Source organism: Vombatus ursinus, unplaced genomic scaffold (assembly GCF_900497805.2).
Source record: "Vombatus ursinus unplaced genomic scaffold, bare-nosed wombat genome assembly UNPS02014821.1, whole genome shotgun sequence".
NCBI lineage: Eukaryota > Metazoa > Chordata > Mammalia > Diprotodontia > Vombatidae > Vombatus > Vombatus ursinus.
In genome coordinates, this window is record NW_020954599.1 from 43,956,735 (window position 1) to 43,971,840 (window position 15,106).

The 15,106-nt window shown below is 35.3% G+C and overlaps 1 protein-coding gene across 1 annotated transcript in view; it reads left to right on the top strand.

Annotated features, from left to right (window-relative positions):
* GLRA3 (glycine receptor alpha 3) overlaps window positions 1-15,106 on the top strand; it is a 261,420-nt gene that overhangs the window by 161,894 nt on the left and 84,420 nt on the right. The gene's annotated exons all lie outside the window — the stretch shown is intronic.

Here is a 15,106-nt window from a genome sequence, read left to right on the forward strand (position 1 = left end):
CAAAACAGGAAAAAAAGACATGTCAAGTTCCATATTTTTAGAGATGGAAATGTCTGCATTAAAATTTCAGTCCCCTAGAACAACAGTTAGGCCCATATTTTGTACTATGATCATTTTTCTTGTTTCACTGGTGACCAAAAAATAGTACAAAGTAATATGATCATGTCACCCTTTGATCTTTCATTCCTAAGCTCTCACCCTTTGTGTTTAGTGTTGCAACAAACGCCACTTTGGATGACTTCCATAATTCCATAATAGGCAGTTACTTTAATTATCTCAAAGTATTATTAAGGATAAAAGTAAACACATTTCCATCTGGCTAGTTTCACTTGGAATTTGGAACTCAAGATTATTTTTAACTCTTCTTTTATACATAGCAAAATATTTTATTACTTTACTGGCTTCCAAAGCTTTTCTCAGCTATAGAAAGCTGCATTCATGATTTATAGTTCATGTATGTATTCCTTCCCTGTTGTTTTTCTAATTATAGATATATGTACTTATTTATGTATATATGGTTTCATGCATTACATTTAAATAAATGTATTTAAAAGTAGAATTATTTAGGGTGCCAGCAAAGACTATTTTGTGATGATCTAGTTTGAATGCATATGGAAATGACAAAGATTAAAGATGTGGAAATGTGGTTTGTTAAAAATGATAAGGATTTTAAGTACAAGAAACAAACCAAAAAAAAAAAATCTAATATTGATTGTCTGCTTTGAAAAAAAAAATTGAACATATGCAACAACCTCTCAGCTATTCTTAAAAAATTTAGGCAAGCAACTAACTATATTTGCCTAAACCCAAGAAAGGGTAATTTTTCTTCCAGAACTCCTATTATTCCCACTCCAATGCTCACTAATACAATTGCATCCATGTGAATTGGGGGAGTTATTGGAGGCAATTGCAAAGAGGAAGGAGGTTTCTGGGTACAGAGTCTGGTTTAGGAGAATCTTTTCAACTCAGGTTGGTGTGAATGCCTAGCCAATTTTTTTCCCCCCAGGTAAAGCTAAATGCGTCATTTACTATACTGTACTCTGTAGACAGTCAAGAAATATTTAATTGAATTTTTTTTAAATGAAGCATTTTTAACATTTTTTTATTACTTGGGAGTATCCATGACTTTATGAATGTGGGCACTTCTACCCCTTGTTCTACATAACACTGTCTCCTCATCTTTCATACTGTTGTGCCTTCTTGTCCATATACTCCCATAATCCTGCCTAAATAATCAACCCAATAGGAGTGGAGGCTTTCCTCTAGATTTTATAACATTTTAACAGTACCAGTTTGTTAGAGTTACGTTTTGTTTTGTTGTTTGGTTGATCGTACTTATGTTTGTTGTTTTTATTGGACAGGGATTTCCTAGTGAGGAACTTCCTATTCCATAGCAGAGTTTCCTGGAACACAGAAAGGTTAAATGACTATCATTCTGATTCTGAGGTCAGCTCTCTGCCTACTACACCATAATGTTTCTCACCTGGATTTTCACACATATCTGCGTCTCTATAAATCTATGGAAATGTAGATATAGAAGACATAGACACACATATGTGTATGTTTACATATATATGTTTATTCACTTCACCTAAAATTGATTCAAAACATTTTTCTACCTTTTCAAACTTTCATTTTACTAAAAATTTCAAACACATTTTTAAATAATACCAGGGATATGAATGGAAATGCATTACATTTTCTTTATAATCATTGCACAAATGCTAGACACTAGCATTCAGTGTAATCCATTGTAAAAACATTTTAAAATTTCTCATATTAGGACTGGATGAGATATTTCATTAATCATGAAGGAGATGCAAACTGTAGTATTAAAACTTATGTTTTAAATCCTTGAAGAATTAAGTTTCTATCTGAATACAGTGAGAAAAACATTACCTACACACCTTCTATAATATAAAAAGGGGGATGATTAGAGGCTGAAATGTTAAGGATTTATTACCATCCTCATAGGATCTCATAAAAGAAGAGATTAGCACAAAGGTATGTTGTAATTGGGGCCACTTAATTATGAGGAAGAATGTCAAGTGGTGTGGAGCCAAGATGGCAAAGTAAAAGCAGTGACTTGCTTGAGCTTTCCCCCAAACCCCTCCAAATACCTGTAAAAATGGCTCTAAACAAATTCTAAAGCAGCAGAACCACAAAAAGACAGAGTGAAACAAATTTCCAGTCTAAGACAACCTGTATGGGTGATCAAAAAAGTATACTGCACCAGGTAGGGAGAGAAACACAGTTCAGCATGGGCACACAGGCCAAACAGGCCTCAGCGAATGTGGAGCAGGCAACTGTGGTGGTTTCCAGATTTCTCAACCCACAAACACCAAAGACAACTTAGAAGGTCAGTAGGAAAAGTCTATGACTGCGATGAGAGAGAAGCTCAGTCCCAGCCCCAGTACCCAGCATATCCCTGGGGCAGCAGCTACTTCTGGAGCTTCTGGACCACAGACTGAGGGGGATTCAAGTGGCTGATCAGAGGGGGATTGCAGGGATCTCTTTGCTGGTGCAGGATTCGGTTGCTTTGCCCATGCTTAAATCTCAGTGACACTGCTGGGTGTTGGTCCTGGGGTGAGGAGGAGTGCTGGCATGGTAGAGCTTGTAGTGGTAGTGGGGGGGAAATCTTCCTCACAGTTGCAAGGTAAAAAAGAGTGCCTGTGGTCACTCATAGACCAGAGCACAGGCCAGGAAAAGAGTAAACACCTCGTCCTTGATCATACCACCTTGGAAGAACTGAAAACTTACAGGTCCCTAGAAGTCTCTCTGAAAACAGCTGCACAAAACCCCAAAGCTTGGGACAGTACATTCTCCATGCTGGAAGCAGACCCCTACCTTAACAAAGAGTTTATAACTCAAGTAATTGTCTGGGAGCATGAGCAAACTTCGCAAAAAAAAGTCAGACCATAGAATCTTTCTTTGGTGACAAAGAAGATCAAACCATACAACCAGAAGAACACAACAAAGTCAAAGCTCCTACATCAAAAGCCTCCAAGAGAAATATGAATCAGTCCCAGGCCCTGGAAGAGCTCAAAAAGGGTTTTGAGAAGCAAGTAAGAGAAGTAGAGGAAAAACTGAGAGTGATGCCAGAAAATCATGAAAAACAAGTCAACAGCTTGCTAAAGGAGACCCAAAAAAATACTGAAGAAAATAACTTCAAAAATAGTCTAACCCAAATGGCAAAAGAGGTCCAAAAAGCCAATGAGGAGAAGAATGCCTTAAAAAACAGAAACAGAATTGGTCAAATAGAAAAGAAAGTCCAAAATTTCACTTAAGAAAGTAAGTCCCTAAAAATTAGAACGGAACAATTGGAAGCTAAGTGACTTTATGAAAAATCAAAACACTGCAAAACAAAACCAAAAGAATGAAAGAAATAGAAAACAATGTGAAATATCTCATTGGAAAAACAACTGACCTGAAAAATACATCCAGGAGAGAGAATTTAGAAATTATTGTACTATCTGAAAGCCACGATAAAAAAAAAGAGCCTAGACATCATCTTTCAAGAAATTATCAAAGAAAACTGCCCTGATATTTTAGAACCAGAGGACAATACAGAAATTGAAAAAATCCACTGATCACCTCCTGACAGAGATTCCCAAAGGAAAACTCCTAGGAATATTATAGCCAAATTCCAAAGTTCCCAGGTCAAGGAGAACATATTGCAAGCAGCCAGAAAGAAACAATTCAATTATTGTGGAAACACAATCAGGATAACACAAGATTTAGCAGCTTCTACATTAAGGGACTGGAGGGCTTGGAATATAATATTCCTAGAGGGCAAAGGAGATGGGATTACAACCAAGAATCATCTACCCAACAAAACTGAGTATAATCTTTCAGGGGAAAAAATTGACATTCAGTGAAATAGGAGACTTTCAAACATTCTTGATGAAAAGACCAGAGCTGAATAGAAAATTTGTCTTTCAAATATGAGACTCAAGAGAAACATGAAGAGGGACACAGGAAAGAGAAATCACAAGGGACTTATTAAGGTTGAACTGTTTATATTCCTGCATGGAAAGTGATATTTGTAACTCATGAGACCTTTGTCAGTATTAGGGTAGTTGGAGGGAAAAAAACATATGTATAGATAGATAGATTGATTGATTGATTGATAGAGGGCACAGGGTGAGTTGAAGATGAAGAGGTGATATCTGGAGAATAAAATTAAGGGATTATACTAGAAGAAGGAGAAAGGGAGAGGTAGAATGGGGTAAATTATCTCACATAAAATAGACAAGGAAAGGCTTTTACAGTGGAGCGGAAACAGGGGAAGGTGAGAGGCAATGAATGAATCTTATTCTCATTTGGCTTAAGGATCAAATAACACACACATTCAATTGGGTATGGAAAGCTATCTTACCCTATAGGAAAATAAGGAGGAAGGGGATAAAAGAACAGAGGGATGATAGAGCGGAGGACATATTGGGAGAGGGGGTAATCAGAAGCAAACACTCCTAAGGAAGGACAGGTTCAAAAGAGAGGATAGACTAAATGGGGGGAGGGGGAGCAGGATAGGATTAAGGGAAATATAGTTAGTTTTTCACAACATGACTACTATGGAAGTGTTTTGCATGACTACACATGTATAACCTGTATTGAGTTGCTTGCCTTCTCGATGGGGGTGGGTGGGGAGGGAGGAAAGGAGAGAATTTGGAACCCAAACTTTTAGAAACAAATGTTAAAAAAAAATTGTTTTCACATGCAACTGGGAAAGAAGATATACAGGAAATAGTGTATAGGAATCTATCGTGCCCTATAGGAAAATCGAAGAGTAAGGGGATTAGAGAAGGGGGTGAAGATAGAAGGGAGGGCAGATTAGGGGAAGGAGTATTCAGAATGCATGCCATCTCGGGGTGGGGGGAGGGATGAAATGAGGAGAAAATTTGGAACTCAAAATCTTATGGAAGTGAATGTTGAAAACTAAAAATTAATTAATTAATTAAAAAAAATCTTAGCTGTCTGGACCTACAAAAACAGGTAGCAAGCTGAATTTGGCACTGTAGGCCATAGTTTGGGACCCCTGCTCATTAGAGGAGAACTATATATAATCTTGCCCCATCCTCCCACTTAGGACAGGGATCCCTTGTACAAAATTCCTGACAAGTTGTCATCCAGACTCTACTTGAATATTTTGAGAACCAGTTCAGTGAAGTGGGATGTGGGCAGGAGATAGAGGCAGAGGACCTAGGTTCAAATTCAAGCCTTACCACTTACTACCTATGATACCTTGGGCAAATCACTTTGTGTATCTGTACTTGTTTCCTCATTTGTGAAATGAGGGAGGTTGACAAGAGCAGTGGTTTTTTATTTTAATTGTTATATTTAATTTTTTCCAATTACATGTAAAATAATTTTTGACTTTCGTTTTTAGAAGTTTTGAGTTCCAAGTTCTGTCCCTCCTCTCCCCCTTCTTTGAGAGGGCAGGCAATTTGATGTAGATCGTACATGTATAGTCACACAGAACATATTTCCATATTAGCTATGTTGTGAAAGAAAACATAGACCCCAAAAATCCAACCAGACAAGATAAAGTTTTAAAAAATGCTGCAAATTGCAAAAAAAAAAAAAAAAAGAATGTCATGGAGAATAAATGAAATGCAATTCAAATTATAATTGAAAGAGCTGGGATGATAAATAAAACGTCAACCTTAAATTATTTTTTGTCTGGTAGAAATATCCTCAGTAAATTTAGCTGTACAATTAATTGAACAGCAAGTAAAAATAATGAAAAGCCATGTCTCATTGGCAATATTAGAAAAGATTTAAAAGAATGAGTAATTGAGAGAAAATATGGTGTGTAGATTATTTCTCAATGAATGTAGAAAGGAAGAAATGTATGATATAACAGTAAACATTGGAGAAAATAGCACAGATGTTTACCTTTATTATTCATTTTAGCATAATTTGGACTGAGATTTAGGTAAACTGCTTAATATCAGTCATCAGTGTGATATGGTAGCTACGAAAACTAATAAACTGTTAAACTTCATTGAGAGGCATGGTTTCCAAAAAGTGACAAGTGAAAAATGTCATTATACTCTGTCCCTGATCAGACCACATCTAGAGTTTTTTATTCTGTTCTGGTGCTACATTTTAGTAAGGAAACTGACAAGCTGGGAGTGTCAAGAGCAAGGGTAACTTAGGTGATTAGGGGGCCTTGCAACCATGCTATATAAAAAGCAGCTGAAGGAAGCAGGCTTTTTGAGTTGGGCCATCCTCACTCTAGTTCTTCAAAGGTCAGATGGTCAGTTACTGGGGAAGTTGTAAATGAGATACCTGTATAGCTATAGATTTGATTACGTGATCTTTGGGGCCCCTTCCTATTCTGAAATTCTGTAATTCTTTAATGAAACAATTTAAAGTTTAGAGTTACATGCAAGAAAATGATGATTCAACTTTTTTTCCATTTTGCCCAAACATTTTTATAATATTTGAAGAATTTAAAAAAATTGGTGTGAACTAAATATAAAAAGCTGGTGTCACCTCAGGGTCACAGACACATTAATTCAATGAATGGGAAAAAGAGAACAGTTGATTGAGCTAGAGGAAGAAATCACTATAGCTTTCATGAGAATGCCTGCCTGATTACAATAACATTGTTCTAAGAAAAGATAACCATGCTGCATGTCTGATGTATTGTTTTAAAATCTCATTTTGATTGGTCATGAGAGAAAGGTAAGGCATCTTTCTAACAGAGAAAGAAAGAAGATAGTTGTCAGGAGAAGATGCCTCAGAGAGAAATGGGAATTGAGTCTTCATTTCTTAGCTTTAAGTAGCTAATATAAGCCTGTTAGTGTCTGAACCTGGAGAGGTAAACTTAAGCAACAGTTTTTTAGGCTGACTATGAAGGTCTATAAAACATCTATACTCATCATACAGTAGATCAGAAGCTTTCTGATTGTAAGAAGAGAAGGTGGGAGAGTTTTAATTAGTCTTGAGAAGTAAATTCAGGATTATATTAAGCAAGGATTAATAATAATTTAAGTTTAGTGGAAGGGATTTCATTTGTACCTAGATTGTTATCATCCTTTAAATATTTTTAATTTAAATTTTAGATGAAACATTTTGTTTTATAGTTTTATAGTTTTATTTAGATGATAAATTAATTTTATAATTTTTAATCTTTTAGATAATAAATGTCTTGTAATCTTTAGTTAGCTAATTTACGCTTTTATTCTGAAATATATTTTTATTTTTGGAAAAAAGCAATAATAAAAATATCATGTTTCTGGAAAGATTGACCTATGCTGTCCTGACCCAGAGCACCATTATTCACATCATGGAAGCTTAGAGGTAGCTACCAGAATCACAGGTAAAATGTGCCAGAGGAATAAACAGTTTCTATCAGCCATCCTTCTTCCCATATCCAAACCTATAGAGTATAAAAAACCTCACAGTATGATTGAATGTCATGTACTCAGCTTATCTTTTAGGGTGGATTAAGTGCTGAGTGAAACTAAAGGCCTTTGAGTTCTTTGCTCCTGCTTCATTTTTGCTACAGGATTCCAGCAAAGATAATTCATTTTCAGCTCTTTTATTCCTTCACTTGTTAAGTTATTTCCCAATCATAATTATATTCAGAAATAGGCATTAGGCCAGCTATTTAGGTTCAGGGGAAAAATGTGATGAAGAATGGTAGTAGTTGTATTTGTGATTTGTATTTATTGAACACTTAGAATGTGTGGACATTTTAAAAGAGTATCTTACTCTTGAGCATGTATTTTGACTATAAAACAATATTAATGCTCAAAAAATATCCAAATCAGTGCCATGAAGAAAATCAACAAAGCACCCAAAGCTTGTCTCATTGTTTTCATTTTTCATTTTGGTGCTAGGTGAATCCTGCTTTTGTCTAATACTTGTATGCTACAATTAAGTGATAGTTATCTTGAGAAGAATTAGCATATATTTGCTTCACTACAGAAACAGCAGAACAAGTCAGTGGTTAATATTTTGTTTGAAAATGGAATCATAATATCTAATTATGATTTGTAAAAGGAATTAATTTCTCTATAATTTTATAGTAAAGTTAATAGCCTCCACAGTGACCCTTGATCCATCTGCAAATCAGTAATTTGTCAGTCAAGAAACAACTAAGTTATAAAAAAGGGAAAAAGTCATTATAAATACTATTTAATTTTATTACATAATATTTTATTCACTGTATTATTTTCAAAATGAGTCTTTATTCTTATCTTCAAACCTATAGCATTTGAATACAGCCATACATAGTAGATAATTAGCAAACGTATTTAGTTGCATTAAATATTACATAAAAAGATGTAATCACTGACCAATCAAAATATTGCTTACAAAAAGGTACAATGCCTATTTAAATTTCTGAAAGCTTAAATCAAAGCTAATGGTAAAACTTTGTAGAGCCAAGCTGGCATCAAATAAATAATCTCTAAAACCACTATACAATGGAATATTTTGAAATTACCATAATACTTTTCAAGGAGTTAAATAGTTTTACTCATCCTATAATTGTATTTTTTATGTTAATCATTGTTACTCACTGGTGTCCTTTAAGTTGGAGGATTCCAAATCCTACTACCAGAATGTGATTTCACTCTTCAATTGTGAACCCTTTGTGGACAGATACTGTCTTATTTATATTTGTATTTTCCCAAGATCCCAGAATAGTGCACTATGTATAAAAGTTTAAAGGAAGAAAGGAAATACAAACAGTGCTGTTCATGTAATGGTTTGCCATCTACCTAAAATGTTGTATCTAATCAAAACAAAAAAATAAGTTTGAAAATTTAAATGTTTTGTCATTGTCTTGATTTTTTATATTTCAGCAACACGCTAAGTTAACTAAAATTTTCAGTTTGGGCAGTTTTTATGTCACCTAGATATAAAGTAATTTTAATTTTATTCAACAAACATTTATTAAGTGTTTTCATATTCAAAGTTCTGTGTCCAGCCATGCAAGGGATACAAAGATGTATAGGATACTATTCCTGCCCCCATGTAGCTTACAATTCAATTCAACATAATAATTACAGCTGGAGGGTGGGATGGGGAGTAAATGTTCCTGCCTTTGTCATTACCAACTAAATGCATTATAATGTTTAATAGCACTATTATTAAAAGGGGTTCATAAGCTTCACTAGACTTCTAGAAATGTCCATGACACATTTGAAATAGGAGATAGTAAAATAATCACACTTTATGTAGATTCTTAGAATTATTATAAGAGCTGGAAGGGGCCTCAGAGATGATCTAACTAGAGGAAAATAGGAAGGAGAATTGGAAAAATCATTGATTTTAATTCCATAGAGCTTAAGCAACTTATTCAAAATCACAAAGATTTTCTTGCTTTAAATTGGGGACTCTCCCTTTATCATTCTGCCTTTCTTCCAATCCCCTTATTTTACAGATAAGGAAATTGAGTCCAGGAAGGTCAAACTTCTTGCCCAACGTCACACAGTCCATTAGCAGTAGATCCAAAGCTAGCACCTAGGTCTCTTGATTCTCAGGCCAGTACTGCTTCCATATCTAGTACCATACAGGCTGCTTCTCTTACTATAACCAAACAACTTATCCATTCAAATCTGTGATGTTGTCCTGTAATGTTGTTCTGTAATGTTCTGTAAACAGTTTGACACCTGTTCCGAATGTACCAGGAAGATATAAGCATCAATGACTCCTTTGGAGGTACTGTTCTTATTTTTTGATTGGATAAGTAGAATCCAACCTATAGAAAATGTTTCATTAACTGCTTATGTTTCTATTTATTTTAGATCCTAAGGGAACAGAATAGAAATTCAAAATGTGGGCTTGGTGAATTAATGGTACTATAATTCAGATAGATATGGAAACAACAACAAAAAAAGGGTGATTGGCTCTAATGATCAATAATGAATCATATAGATCACAATATAATCATTAAAAATAATAGTCACTAGCATTTATAGAGTACCTACCATGTGCCATATACTTTACAAACATCTCAATTGATCCTCACAACAACCTGTGAGAGGCAAATGCTATTATTGTCTCTATTTACAGGTGAGGAAATTGAGGCAATCAGAGGTTGTGATTTGCCCAAAGTCACACACTTGTGTCCAAGGCTGAATTTGAACTCAAGTCTTCCTGACTCCACAGCCACCACTCTATCCACTGCTCTACCTAGCTGCCACAATCTATTCACATACTGTGTTTCCCCTGCAGAGGGTCCATCCAACATAATGAGGACCTTCCTCTAGCTCTTCTGCCATTGTGTGACTGCCAATGGAAAGTAAGGGCTGCCCATTGATTATTGCTCACTCACCCTGGATTTGATGTAATAAACATCAGATAATTTGCAAATGAGAGCATTTAGGGGGAATTAATTTTCCATGTAACAGGACATTCTTCATAATGGTGGCAAGCTGTTCTGGTGAGCATATATCACATTATTTTCTACCTCACACAGTGATAGCTTATTAAAGTTATCACTGTTGTTTTATTCAAGGAATTCTGAACGATTTTCAACTATACACAGGAAACACCTTTTTGAAGCAAAGCCTTTAAAGTGATGTTCTGCTCATCAATTATTATTTATAGCCAGTCAATATGCATTGTGGGATCTTATAATCCCCATATCCTTCTGACAGCCATATGACTATAACAACGTGGTCTGCTGCAAAATGGAATTTCTTAAAATTTCTTCAAGAAATTTTTCAAAGCATGTATGCATTAATATCACAAAGACAGAATTGGGAAAGTAAGCATATGATTTGGTAATTGTTCACATTCTCTCAGTTGCCTTCTGAGTAAGTTAATAAAGTAAAGTTTGAGACTTTTTTCTAAACATTTGGTCTTCCTCCCCTCTTTCCTCTGTGATTTTAATTGGAGGAAGAATATAAAAAGTCCATAAAGTTAAAGGCATAGACAAAAATACAAGAGTTGTTCAGGAGAGAGAAAAATATCATTTCACCCCACTCCACAGAGAAGGTGGCATTTGTCCTGAATTTTGAAGAATGAGTGTTCTTTTGATAGATTAACATAGCAGGGAATATTTTCAGGGGAATGAACAGTTTGAGCAAAGGCCTTCAAACAACAGAATATATTTGGAAGGTGGTTTCTGTTTGGCTGAAATAGGAGCACATAAAAGGCAATAGTGATTAGAACAGTACATGGAGAACAAATGGAAGGGCTTGAATTATAAGACTGAAGATTTTTTATGGCATTTCCTAGGAATAGAGAAGCATGAATGAGGCCCATGGAATTGGCGCTGCGTTTGAACATTCTCAGAGCTGTATTTTAGGAATTAGGTGGCAGAATGGATGAAGTCAGAAAGACTTGAATTCTGCTTGGTGCTCTTAGTAGTTATATGACCCTGGCAAGTCACTTAACCTTTCAGCCTCACTTTCCTCATCTGTAAAATGGGGATGATAATAAGAATAGTTGCTCTTGGAGTTGTTGAGAGAATCAAATGAAATAGCATACTTAAGATCTAAAACATAAAGGACTATATGAATTTTAGATAGTATTATTATTAAACAGTAATTGTGCAACCCTTTGTAGACTTGATGGAATAGGGAGAAAGTGGAAGTTTGGACATGGGTTAGGAATCTTGCAAAAAAAAAGTCTTTTGGCCATCTTTTTTTGCTGTCGCTGCTATAATGAAGAGAAAAGAAAAGAAGAGAAGGAAGTCAAGAAAGAAGCTGTTGTTGTAGTTTGTCCTTGGTTCTCCAAGAGGACCATGGCATCAGGAAGATGATGCCATGACTTGCAAATGAATTGGATTTAAGCAAGGGAGGGCTGTGCAAAGTCACCAGCCTCACTTTCACCTCCACAGCCATCTGAGTCCAGTGGCAAGATATAACTGGAGATGGCCTGGATGCAATGGGAATCATTGACCTTTTCGTCTTTTTGATAACAAAATACTGCTAACATATCCTACTTAATTTAAAGTCCATTTGAAGCATTTATTAAACTAGCAACAGCTTTCATGGTTTTTGGAGTTCAGTTCCCCACAGGCCACCAGTTATATGATGCTTAAAGTTACAGAATCCCCAGGGAAGCTTCAAATATAAAATATAAGAGCTTAAATATGCCTCTGCCCATATTATATTACATATATAAATTGCAAAAATGCACTAAATAACTATCTATAAAAATTATTGCCTTTGAAATGACATTTAAAATGAGGGGTATGAGACTATCCTATATATCAGAAGCAAATATATTTGTGGAATAAGATATTTAAGGATAAGCATATAATTTGGGTTGAAAGTAAATACAGTAGCTCTAAGTATTCAATGACTGGGAAGAGGTGGTATAAAAGAGATGTTAGGACATACAAGGGAATAGATTGTAGTGCTTTAGTGAAGGACTGTCAAGCAGAGAAGAGATGCCCAACTTGCTACAAAGGTGTGATATTCATCGTCATTCTTTTATTCTCTTAAAGAGACAGCTACTGTTAGTGACCACCATGAGCATGTGTCAAGTATTGAAAGTTCATTATCAATAATAAAAAGGTTATTTCTCATGAGTAGAGTATTGGACATTTACTAAATGCTTATTCTCTTCCCTTAACCCTAAATCTGCTTCCCTGTATTTCCCTACATTGGTCCTCGTTCTGTCTTCTGAAGCTGCATAGACTCAATCTAATTTATCCTCTGCATGAGGAAAGGCAAGAAAACTGGCTGTTTGTAGATATCTACAATCCCATTATATTTCTGGTCACAGAAATATATGGTGACTAAGATTTGCTATTATTTTCTGAGCATGTGAGGTACTCTCCTGTTCCATTTACCTTTCTAGTCAAGAAAAAGTGAGTACCCCCATTTGTTGACTAATATTAATTAATAAAAAAAAAGAAATATACACATAGTTATTGAATCCTGGTGCCCTGGAGAATGGGGTGGAGAGACTTATTTTTACTTTTCAGTGGAGAAGAATTTATGGGGGGTGAAGACAAGATGGTGGGGTACCTACCCATCAAAACTAAGTATAATCCTTCAGGAAACAAAATGAACACTCAATGAAAGGATTTTCAAGCATTCTTGATGAAGAAACCCTAGCTGAATAGAAAATTTGGCTTTTAGATATAAGACTCAAGAGAAACATAAAAAAGTAAACAGGAAAGGGAAATCATAAGAGACTTAATAAAGTTAAAGTGTTTACATTCCTATATGGGAAGATGTTACCTGTAACTCATATGACCTTTCTCATTATTAGAGTATTTAGAAGGGTTATATATAGACAGAGGACACAGGTATAAGTTGAATATAAAGGAATGGTATCTATAAAATAAAATTAAGGGTTGAGAGAGAAATGCATTGGGAGAAAGAGGAAAGGAGAGGTAGAAAGGAATGAATTATCTCACATAAAAGAGGTAAAGAAAAGCTTTTGCAGTGGAGAGTAGGAGGGAGGTGGTAGAGAGGAGTGAGTGTACCTTGCTCTCATCAGCATTGGCTCAAAGAGGGAATAACATACACACTCAGTTGGGTATAGAAATCTATCTTACCCAACAGGAGAATAGGAGGGAAAGGGGATAAGAGAAGGGGAATGATAGAAGGGAGGGCAGATTGGAGGAGGGGGTAGTCAGAAGCAAAACACTTTCGAGGTGGGACATGGTGAAAGGAGAAAGATAATAGAATAAATGTGGCAGGGGAGGGAATAGGATGGAGGATAAATACAACTAGCAATAGTAACTGTGAAAAAAAAATTTGAAGCAAGTTTCTTTGATAAAGGCCTCAATTTTCAAATATATAGAGAACTGAGTCAAATTTATAAAAAAGAGCCATTCCCCAATTGATAAGTGACCAAAAGATATGATCAGTTTTCATATGAAGTAATCATAGCTATCTATAGCCATATGAAAAAAGTTCTAAATCACTATTGGTTGGAAAAATGCAAATTAAAACAGTTCTGAGGTGTTACCTCATACCTATTAGATTGTCTTATAAGATAGAAAAAGTGAATGATAAATGTTGGAGGGGATGTAGGGAAAATGAGACACATTAATGCACTATTGGTGGAGTTGTGAACTGATTCAACCATTCATTCTATAATGCAATTCGGAGTATAGAACACCTGAGTTCAAATCATGCCTCAGCTACATTGACCATGTAACCCTGGACAGGTCTTTTAAACTCCCAGTCTCAGTTTCATTATCTGTAAAATGAGAATGTTTGGTGTGATGATGTTTAAGGCCCTTTCCATCTTCAAATTTATTCTATTATAATAAAGGAAATCAAATAATATATTAAAAAAAAAGAATTTCTAACTCTAAAAGTATTTTGAGGCACAGGATCATAGACTTAAAAGTTGGAAGGGAACATGGTGTGGGTTGAGGAGTCATCTGGTTAAACTCTTTATTTTACAAATAAGGAAAGTGAGACACAAAGAGGTCTGCCAGGTTAACACAGCTGGTAAGTACCTGAGGTAGGATTTTAGCCCAGGTCTTTCTGACACCAAGTCTTAGATAGGTTCTATCCACTACACTTCACTACTTCAAATAAAGAGAACCATACTCACTGACTGATAATATTATTTTACATAATGGAATCATAAATTTAAAACCAAAAGCCATCTAGTCTAGCTCCTCTCATTTTACAAATTAGGAAACTAAGGTCCAGAAAAGTGAGGTAACCTATTACACAGGTAGCAATTAACTAACTTCAACTATGTATAGGTGAAAACAATCCCTTCTTATGATTGTATCTATTACTTTATTTCCCCATTAGGCTGCTAGGTGGCAAAGTAGATGGAGCACTGGGCTTCCAGTCAAGAAAATCTGAGTTCAAATGTGTCCTCAGACACTTATTGGCTCTGTGACCCTGGGCAAGTCATTGAGCTTCTGTCTTCCTCAGTTTCAGCAACTGTAAAATGGGAATAACAAAAGAACCTACTTCCCAGGGTTGTTGTGAGGCTCTAATGAATTAATATTTGTGAAATACTTAGCACAGAGTAGGCTCTTAATAAATACTTGTTCCTTCCTCTCTTCTCATCAAAATTTTAATTTTAGAATATCATTTGTTATATACAAAGAAAGCAAGGAGTTAATACAATTTTCATGCCATTCAAAGATTACCACAAATGTTGCATTATCTAAAACTGGGTCAATATGAGTTTATTTAGCCTCTCC